This window comes from Bos taurus, chromosome 14, assembly GCF_002263795.3.
Source record: "Bos taurus isolate L1 Dominette 01449 registration number 42190680 breed Hereford chromosome 14, ARS-UCD2.0, whole genome shotgun sequence".
Classification (NCBI taxonomy): domain Eukaryota; kingdom Metazoa; phylum Chordata; class Mammalia; order Artiodactyla; family Bovidae; genus Bos; species Bos taurus.
The window spans coordinates 26,095,683-26,105,089 of NC_037341.1; the positions used below are offsets into that span (position 1 = coordinate 26,095,683).

General features: G+C 42.2%; 1 non-coding gene across 1 annotated transcript; it reads right to left on the reverse strand.

The window, feature by feature from the left end:
• Positions 1–8,316: 8,316 nt before the first annotated feature.
• On the reverse strand, positions 8,317–8,389 carry TRNAG-CCC (transfer RNA glycine (anticodon CCC)). The gene has a single exon. It is a non-coding gene; the product is annotated as a tRNA-Gly (tRNA).
• Between the last annotated feature and the right edge of the window lie 1,018 nt (positions 8,390–9,407).

Consider the following 9,407-nt stretch of genomic DNA (forward strand, 5'->3'; position numbering starts at 1 on the left):
GGATGGCAAGGACTATATGGTTCTGCTCCATTTCAGTAGAACTTTATAATAAAAAGACCAATAACCTAATATTTTAAAATTTTATTTGTTTATTTGGCAGACTTGGGTCTTAATTGCTCTGAGGCTTGCAGGATTTTAGTTCCCCGACCAGGGGTTGGACCCGAGATCCTGAATTGCAAGGCAGATTCTTAACCACTAGACCACCAGGGAGGTCCCTAACCTAATTTTAAAATGGACAAAGTTTCTGAAACAACATTTCTCAAAAGAAGATACACACACAGTCAATAAGCACCTGAAAAGATGCTCAATATCACTAGTCATCAGGGAAAAGCAAATCAAAAACTAAATTAGATACCACCTCACACCTATTGGGCTTCCCTGGTGGTCAGACAGTAAAAAATCCACTTGCCAATGCAGGAGACCTGGGTTCAATCCCTGGGTCAGGAACTTCCCTTGGAGAAGGGAATGGCAATCCATTCTAGTATTCTTCCCTGGAGAATTCCATAGACAGAGGAGTCTGGCGGGCTATACAGTCCATGGAGTCGAAAAGAATTGGACACAACTGACTGACTTTCACTTCACTTCACACCTGTAGGGATGGCTATAATGAAAAAGGTGACAAGTATTGACAAGGATGTAGAGAAACTGGAATCCTCAAACATTACTGGTGAGAATGTAAAATGATTCAGGTGTTTGGGAAACCAGTTTAGTAGCTGCTCAAAATGCTAAACATAGAGTTACCATATGACTCCTGGTATATACTCAAGAGAAATTAAAACCTATATCCACATAAAAACTTATACACAAATATTCATAGCAGCATTATTTCTAATAGCCAAAAAGTAGTCACAGCCCCCAAATGTCCATCACTTCCAGAATGGAGAAGTGAAATGGAACATTTTTCTGATTGGTTGGTGGTGAGGTAATTGGGAGTCAGTTACCAACTTGCTGGGTTCAACCAGTCTGAGGTCTCCATGCTTGTGGGCAGCGTACCGTTAAGGCCTTCCACCTGGTGGGGTTTCAGTATCAGCAAAGTGGCTCAAAAATAGTGTTGTGTCCCCCTTGAGGGGGACCAGGGCCTGCCGCAAGGCTGCTCTATTGTTTCTTGGCTGCTTTTCCCTGGCTCCGCATACCCTCCCTTCCCTAATTAACAACTATTGAACGAGCTCCTTTGAACTCAGGGAAGGTCCTGGAAGCTGAATGAAGCCTATTTCCTGTAATCAAGAAACAGGAGACACAGAGAAACTTTTGTGCCCAGGAACCTCCCCCAACCCACGGTCCTGCTGGGTATCAGTCAGAATTGAGGACCACTTTCTTTAGCATAGGACTTCGAATCACCTCAGTTCTCGAGTGTTTCTTAAAGCACAGTGATACAGATTTCAGGTTCTATTCTCTCTCCCAGGGTTAGACCACCTCCCCATCCCCTAGGTCTTTGTCTCAAACCAGTCACAATTCACACTTTCCTCTAGGACACACTTGCTTTCATATCCCCTCCCAGACATAAACGATCTGATAGGCTAGTACCCATGTATTGGTGGAGACAACTGGCTATCTATCACTGTGTTGCCTTCAGACTTCTAGACCTTTAACAAAAAAACTCCTGAAAATACAAATGGAGTCTCAGGGACTCATTCTTAGGGATATGTTGAAATCTTGGCAGTACCATCTTTCAGTTCAGTTCAGTCGCTCAGTCGTGTCCAACTCTTTGCGACCCCATGAATTGCAGCACGCCAGCCCTCCCTGTCCATCACCAACTCCCGGAGTTCACTCAGACTCACATCTGTCGACTCAGTGATGCCATCCAGCCACCTCATCCTCTGTCGTCCCCTTCTCCTCCTACCCCCAATCCCTCCCAGCATCAGAGTCTTTTCCAATGAGTCAACTCTTCATGTGAGGTGGCCAAAGTACTGGAGTTTCAGCTTTAGCATCATTCCTTCCAAAGAAATCCCAGGGCTGATCTCCTTCAGAATGGACTGGTTGGATCTCCTTGCAGTCCAAGGGATTCTCAAGAGTCTTCTCCAATACCGCAGTTGAAAAGCATCAATTCTTCAGCGCTCAGCTTTCTTTACAGTCCAGCTCTCACATCCATACATGACCACTGGAAAAACCATAGCCTTGACTAGACAGACCTTTGTTGGCAAAGTAATGTCTCTGCTTTTTAAGATGCTGTCTAGGTTGGTCATAACTTTCCTTCCAAGGAGTAAGCATCTTTTAATTTCATGGCTGCAATCACCATCTGCAGTGATTTTGGAGCCCCCAAAAATTAAGTCTGACACTGTTTGCACTGTTTCCCCATCTATTTGCCATGAAGTGATGGGACCAGATGCCATGATCTTCATTTTCTGAATGTTGAGCTTTAAGCCAACTTTTTCACTCTCCTCTTTCACTTTCATCAAGAGGCTTTTGAGTTCCTCTTCACTTTCTGCCTTGAGGGTGGTATCATCTGCATATCTGAGGTTATTGATATTTCTCCTGGCAATCTTGATTCCAGCTTGTGCTTCTTCCAGCCCAGCATTTCTCATGATGTACTCTGCATATGAGTTAAATAAGCAGGGAGTTTCCCCCTCCATATTCATCCTGAAGAATTGCTTACCTCATTTGTATGTCACTTGTGTCTCCTTAGACCAGCCCCATTTTCTGTTTACAATCAAACTGTCCCAGTAGTGCATGTTCGTACATGTGTGGGTGTGTCTGACTCTTTACGATCCCATAAACTGTAGCCCACCAGGCTTCTCTGTCCATGGAATTTTCCAGGGAAGAATACTGGAGTGGGTTGCCATTTCCTCCTCCAGGGGGTCTTCCTGACCCAGGGATTGGAACCTGCATATCTTGCATCTCCTGCATTGGCAGGTGGATTCTTTAACCATTGAGCCACCTGGGAAGCCCAGAGTCATGACCTCTAAATTCCTGACTCATTCATCCATCTTTGATTCTAGCACTTCCATTAGAAAGCCCTCACCTCCAGTTATTTCTGGAAGGTGTTTGTTTTTGTTTTGTTTTGTTTTTAACTGAGGAGAGAGGATGGCTAGTATCCAGTCTGCTATCACCCTGAATCTGTCATCTTATTGTCCCTCTGTTCTCATCCCCTTCAGTGAGAACTCTGGTCTGCTGCCTACCCAGCTGCTGAAAGCTCCACCCACTGCCACAAATACCGAAGTCACTTCCTGCCCCTGGAATCACACCCTGTGGACATTTTAATTGGTTCTAACCACCCTACCCCAAAGTAATTAGTTCTGTGCTATTTCTTTATTTGTGCCATATCTAGTTCCAAAGGATTTAAAATCCAAACGTGTATACACTGAAACGAGGAAATAAGTAGGAACTGAATTTATAGAAATGTAATAGCAGAAAGATAAAAACTTAATAGTAGAAAGATAAAAATAAAGCTATAGATAAAATAGGGCTTGAAATTGTGTACACTTTGAGGTGGCCCCAAAATTTGAGATTTCTAGCAGTCACTGTAAATATGGAATCCTAAAGCAAAACTGATTTAACTTTCAGTATCTGAAATCCAAGCAAAATGTCTCCTGTGGTAGGTCTTTACAAAGAGGTTTCTCTTTGGGGACTTCCTTGGTGGTTCAATGGCTCAGACTCCATGCTCCCAATGCAAGAGGCCTGGTTTGGATCCCTGGTCAGGGAGCTATAACCCACATTGTTGCAGGAAGGGGGAGCCCTTCCAGGGCCCAAAACTAGGCTCTTATTTAATACTCAGAAATGAATTGTCTGAGGAGACACCTGTGCTGACAAAGCAAGAGATTTTATTGGGAAAGAACAGCCAGGTGGAGAGCAGTAGGGTAGGGGAAACCTGGAGAACAGGTCTGCCATGTAGCTCGCCGTCTCGGGTTTTATGGTGATGGGATTAGTTTCCCTGTTCTCTTTAGCCAGTGATTCTGACTCAGAGTCCTTCCTGGTGGTGCATGCCTTGTTCAGCCAAGATGGATGCCAGAGAGAAGGATTCTGGGATGTGGTCGGACATGTGGTGTCTCCTTTTGATGTTTCCCAAACTCTTCCGGTTGATGGTGACTTATTAGTTCTGTGTTCCTTACCAGGACCTCCTGTCGTAAAACAACTCATGCAAATGGTTACTATGGTGCCTGGCCAGGGTGAGCAGTTTCAGTCTGTGCGCTTCCCCTAACAACACGATGCAACTAAGGATTTGAATGCTGCAAGTAAGATCAAAGAACTCGAGTGCTTCAACTAAGACCCAACTCAGCCAAATAAATTAATTAAATAATTTTTTAAAGAGGTTTTTCTTTAATTTAGTTTCCTTTATCTTCACCAATATTCTCACAGTAAACAGAATTCCAGTTTGATTAAACTCTGGGAGATAGTGAAAGACAGGGCAGCCTTGTGTGCTGCAGTCCATGGGGTTGCAAAGAGTTGGACACAACTGAGTGACTCAACAACAAAAACTAACACAGGAATACATAAAGCATTTATAATATTCCTTCAAGGTGTATCTATGGCATGTCATATAAACTGGATTCCACAAATTAATGTCAGTGCATTAAACTACAAAAGCATTGTAGTTTAGGTTTGATACAGGAATAAAATCAAGAGTATCTAGAAAATGGGTTGTGCAATTTTCAGGCACATGTCTGTGTCAGAGTGCCCTGGGGTCAGAGGAAACCTTTTACCAGTTCTTAAAAGTGCAAGAGTTCCCTGTTGCCATGTGGAAATCAATACAGTATTTCTATAGTCAGCTGAGAGAGGGGTAAATTTATAAAAGCTGAAAAACTTAAAAATAGTCTTATGCAGAGTAGAAAGCCACCTCTCCTTTATTGAGGGGACTGAGGGCATAGGGAATGACATGGATGAGATTTTTCTACTCCAGTACACAGAAAAATGAGCAACTGAATCTAAAAGCTCTGTTATTTAGAACATGGAAACAATCATCTTTGTATGGGAAATTATTTACCAAAATCTCAGGAAAAAAAAAAAACCCTGGACTTCCATGGTGGTCCAGTGGTTAAAACTCCTCTCTTCCACTGCAGGGGCCAAAGTTTCCATCCCTGGTTACAGAACTAAGATCCTGCATGCCTCACGACCCAGCCAAAAAACACACAGAAAACCCAGCAAAACAGAAACCCTCATTGAAGCCCCATTTGAGACCCAACTTTAAGTAGTATAACTATTCACTGAAACTCCCAAGATAAGGGACTGAGTTGGCCCCAACATGACTGACTGGATGGCCCTGCTTTACAGGGCTGTTCACTCTTGGTCCATCGTACATTGTGGGGTTCTATTAAAACTTTCAAGTTTTTACTTTCTGAAGTGCTTCTTTCTAGAAACACTTGGAAAGGAAGACTTTCCAGGTGTCAATTAAGGTCACTCTTTGTTCATTGAACTCAAACATGTGATCATTTACAAGAAAATTCTTCTATTTATTTTCAGGGACTTGGAATGTGAATTATATTGTCTCTTTCAGTTTAGGGCTTCCCAAGTAGCTCAGAATTTGCCTGCAATGCAAGAGACCCAGGTTTCATCCTTGGGTCAGGAAGATCCTGTGGAGAAGGGAATGGCAACCACTCCAGTATTCTTGCCTGTGCAATTCCATAGACAGAGGAGCCTGACGGGCTACAGTCCATGGGGGCACAAAGAACTGGACATGACTGAGAGACCAACATATGCAATTTAGGTATGTGCAACTAAAAGGTCGGAGAAGGCAATGGCACCCCACTCCAGTACTCTTGCCTGGAAAATCCCATGGACAGAGGAGCCTGGTGGGCTGCAGTCCATGGGGTCGCTGAGAGTCGGACACGACTGAGCAACTTCACTTTCACTTTCCACTTTCATGCATTGGAGAAGGAAATGGCAACCCACTCCAGTGTCCTTGCCTGGAGAATCCCAGGGACGGCGGAGCCTGGTGGGCTGCCATCTATGGGGTCGCACAGAGTCGGGCACGACTGACGCGACTTAGCAGCAGCAGCAGCAGCAACTAAAAGGTAAGCATTGTACTTCTATCTAATCTTTTTTAAAAATATAGACCCCTTCCAAACCCCATGAAAAATCAGTACTCTTTTTTAAAAGAAGCACATTAACAATTAAATGTAAAATTTTCACCTTGAAAGTATTCTCACATGATAAATCCCACTAGAAGGTATTGGTCAGATATTGTGCTTTGACTCTAAGTTTAGGAAAATGAAAGCACAGACTAGCTTCACGGAGTAACAGCTTTGTTTATGCATTTGTGTATACAGTTTCAGCAGACAGGAATGTATTTCCTTAAAAAAAATAATCAAGAAAAAAAGCACCAAAAAATGATCCAAAAAGCATTGAAAGCACAGTGACAAAATAGAAAATAAAAAGGTGAATCAGAGAGCAAATTAAAACGTCACTATTGCTGCTCTAACATGTGTTTACAAGATGAAGCAATGCTGAAAATGTGCGTGAAGTCTGGACAAGTCATCAGCACTTGATATGTCGTAAAGTCATTTTAGATCAAGACATTCAGAACCATAACTTCCGATTCATAGACCGTAGTTAAGAATCCACGATGGTAGGAGAGAGACCAACATCAGCCATCACTGCCAGAATCGAAACTGATGTTTAAAACCCAAGATTCTCACACCTCCTGCTTTGATTCATCCCATGTTGAAGAAAAATAAATGTCGAGAGGGCAGAAGACCTTTCAACTAGATAGAACGCTGTGTTAAAATGAGAATTAAGGGAATTTGATTCTGACACGACCCCCATCAAATCCCAAACCTCGTATTGCTGATAGAGATCGGAGGGAAAAGCAAAAAAGGTTGAATCTACACTTGTGGGCCAGTAAAAATTCCATCACAAGTGTTATAGAGAGAACAGCTGACATTTGGGGACGTATGGGGAACGTGGTTGAAATACCAAGTGGAAGTCTGCAAGATTAAACTGATATATCCAGCAGGTCTGTAAGCAACCAAAAAGCAGAGTGAAAACTCACTGTTAGGGAAACTTTGCCCCTATCAGCAGCATTCCCCAACCTGAACACTCAAATTTATTAAATGGAAGTATATGATTAAACATACCTGGAGCAGGCAAGGTCCTGACAGCCAAGGCCCGTTGTTTTCACGTAGACCTTGGTGATTGTGCAAAGGACAACTGTCAAACTTCAGTAGTTCAGTTCAGTTCAGCTGCTCAGTTGTGTCCGACTCTTTGTGACCCCATGAAGCACAGCACACCAGGCCTCTCATATCCATTGAGTCAGTGATGCCATCTAACCATCTCATCCTCTGTCTCCCCTTCTCCTCCTGCCCTCAATCTTTCCCAGCATCAGGGTCTTTTCAAATGAGTCAGCTCTTCACATCAGGTGGCCAAAGTATTGGAGTTTCAGCTTCAACATCAGTCCTTCCAATGAACACCCAGGACTGATCTCCTTCAAGATGGACTGGTTGGATCTCCTTGCAGTCCAAGGGACTCTCAAGAGCCTTCTCCAACATCACAAAAGCATCAATTCTTCTGCGCTCAGCTTTCTTTATAGTCCAACTCTCACATCCATACATGACCACTGGAAAAACCATAGCCTCGAGTAGGCAGACCTTTGTTGGCAAATTAATGTCTCTGCTTTTTAATACGCTGTCTAGGTTGGTCATAACTTTCCTTCTAAGGAGTAAGCGTCTTTTAATTTCATGGCTACAGTCACCATTGCAATGATTTTGGAGCCCCAAAAAATAAAGTCTGACACTGTTTCCACTGTTTCCCCATCTATTTCCCATGAGGTGATGGGACCAGATATCATGATCTTCATTTTCTGAATGTTGAGCTTTAAGCCAACTTTTTCACTTTCCTCTTTCACTTTCAAGAGGCTTTTTAGTTCCTCTTCACTTTCTGCCTTAAGGGTGGTGTCATCTGCATATCTGAGGTTATTGATATTTTTCCTGGCAATCTTTATTCCAGCTTGTGCTTCCTCCAGCCCAGCGTTTCTCATAATGTACTCTGCATATAAGTTAAATAAGCTGGGTGACAATATTCAGCCTTGACGTACTCCTTTTCCTATTTGGAACCAGTCTGTTGTTCCATGTCCAGTTCTAACTGTTTTTTCCTGACCTGCATACAGGTTTCTCAAGAGGCAGGTCAGGTAGTCTGGTATTCCTATCTTTTTCAGAATTTTCCACAGTTTATTGTGATCCACACAGTCAAAGGCTTTGGCATAGTCAACAAAGCAGAAACTTAGGTAACATGAACTTAAAACAGATTGTGAACTTTATGAATCACTTTGCAAGCTCAATAATAGTCTTTTTTTTTTTTTTTTTTTTTAGCTGTAATGGTCTTAGTTGTAGCACGTGGGATTGTTAGTTGCAGTGGGTAGGCCCTTAGTTTCAGCACTGTGGGATCCAGTTCCCTGACCAGGGATTAAACCCGGGCCCTCTGCATTGGGAGCACAGAGTCTTAACCACTGGACCAGCAGGGAAGTCCCACTAAACCACATTACTCGTTAATGGGTTCTTAGGTCTTATTTTTTAAATGCGTCAAGAGGGTTTTAAAACCATTCCGTTTTGTTAACACTGGTAACTTCCAAGCAATAGCAAGTTCACTTATATAGATTGCTTGGTGACCCTTTTGGGTACTAAAATCCATGTCAAGGTTGAACAGATGTCCTGGAGAAAACTTTCAAGATTTCACATAGTAGCATGATTCCAAATAACTCACCAAAAGAGAGAAATAGTGGCCAGGGTTCCTTGTGGAAATATTCACTTAACACTCAGCAGACTTTACTGCACAGCTAAGTATGTGTTGGGCCCTGGAGTGCTAACCTGCCCTCAATGACTCAGAAGCTAGTTCAGAGATAGAAACTGACCACATATGATGACAATTACAAAACAGCATTGCCTGCTTCTTGTAATCAACCCAATCACGTCTCTTATGACCAAGTTTAGAGAACAAACGCAGTTAAATAGGGATGTCCTAGAAATGAAATACAGAAATAGACTTAACACAGTTTCTGTAAATAAAACTGAGGACGTGAGGAGCAATATACTGAATCTGGAGTTTCCTAGGAAAAACATGAAAATCCATGCTTCCGCCCTTTGAACAACCCAATTGCTAACCAGAACCATAAAAGACTCAGAGATTGTGTTAAGGGCTCAGGCCTTCGCTGTCCAAGGTGGATTGTGTCCAAAATGCACTTGAAGTGCCGCTAACTGAGAAAATTGAGGTGTAATTTAAATGTAAAATGTATACTGATTTCAAAGACAATATGGGAGAAAGAATGTATATTATCTCATTAATAATTTCTTTATGCTAATTACATGATAAAATAACAGTTTTGATATATCAGTTAAATAAAATATATCATTCAAAATAATTCCACAAGCTTCTTTTTATTTTTTAACATGGCCACTAAAAAATGTGTTAGTTACATATATGGTTCACATTATATTTTTTTCTGGACAGCACTGGCTTAGACTCTTAAGTTTAAGGCATTTTCC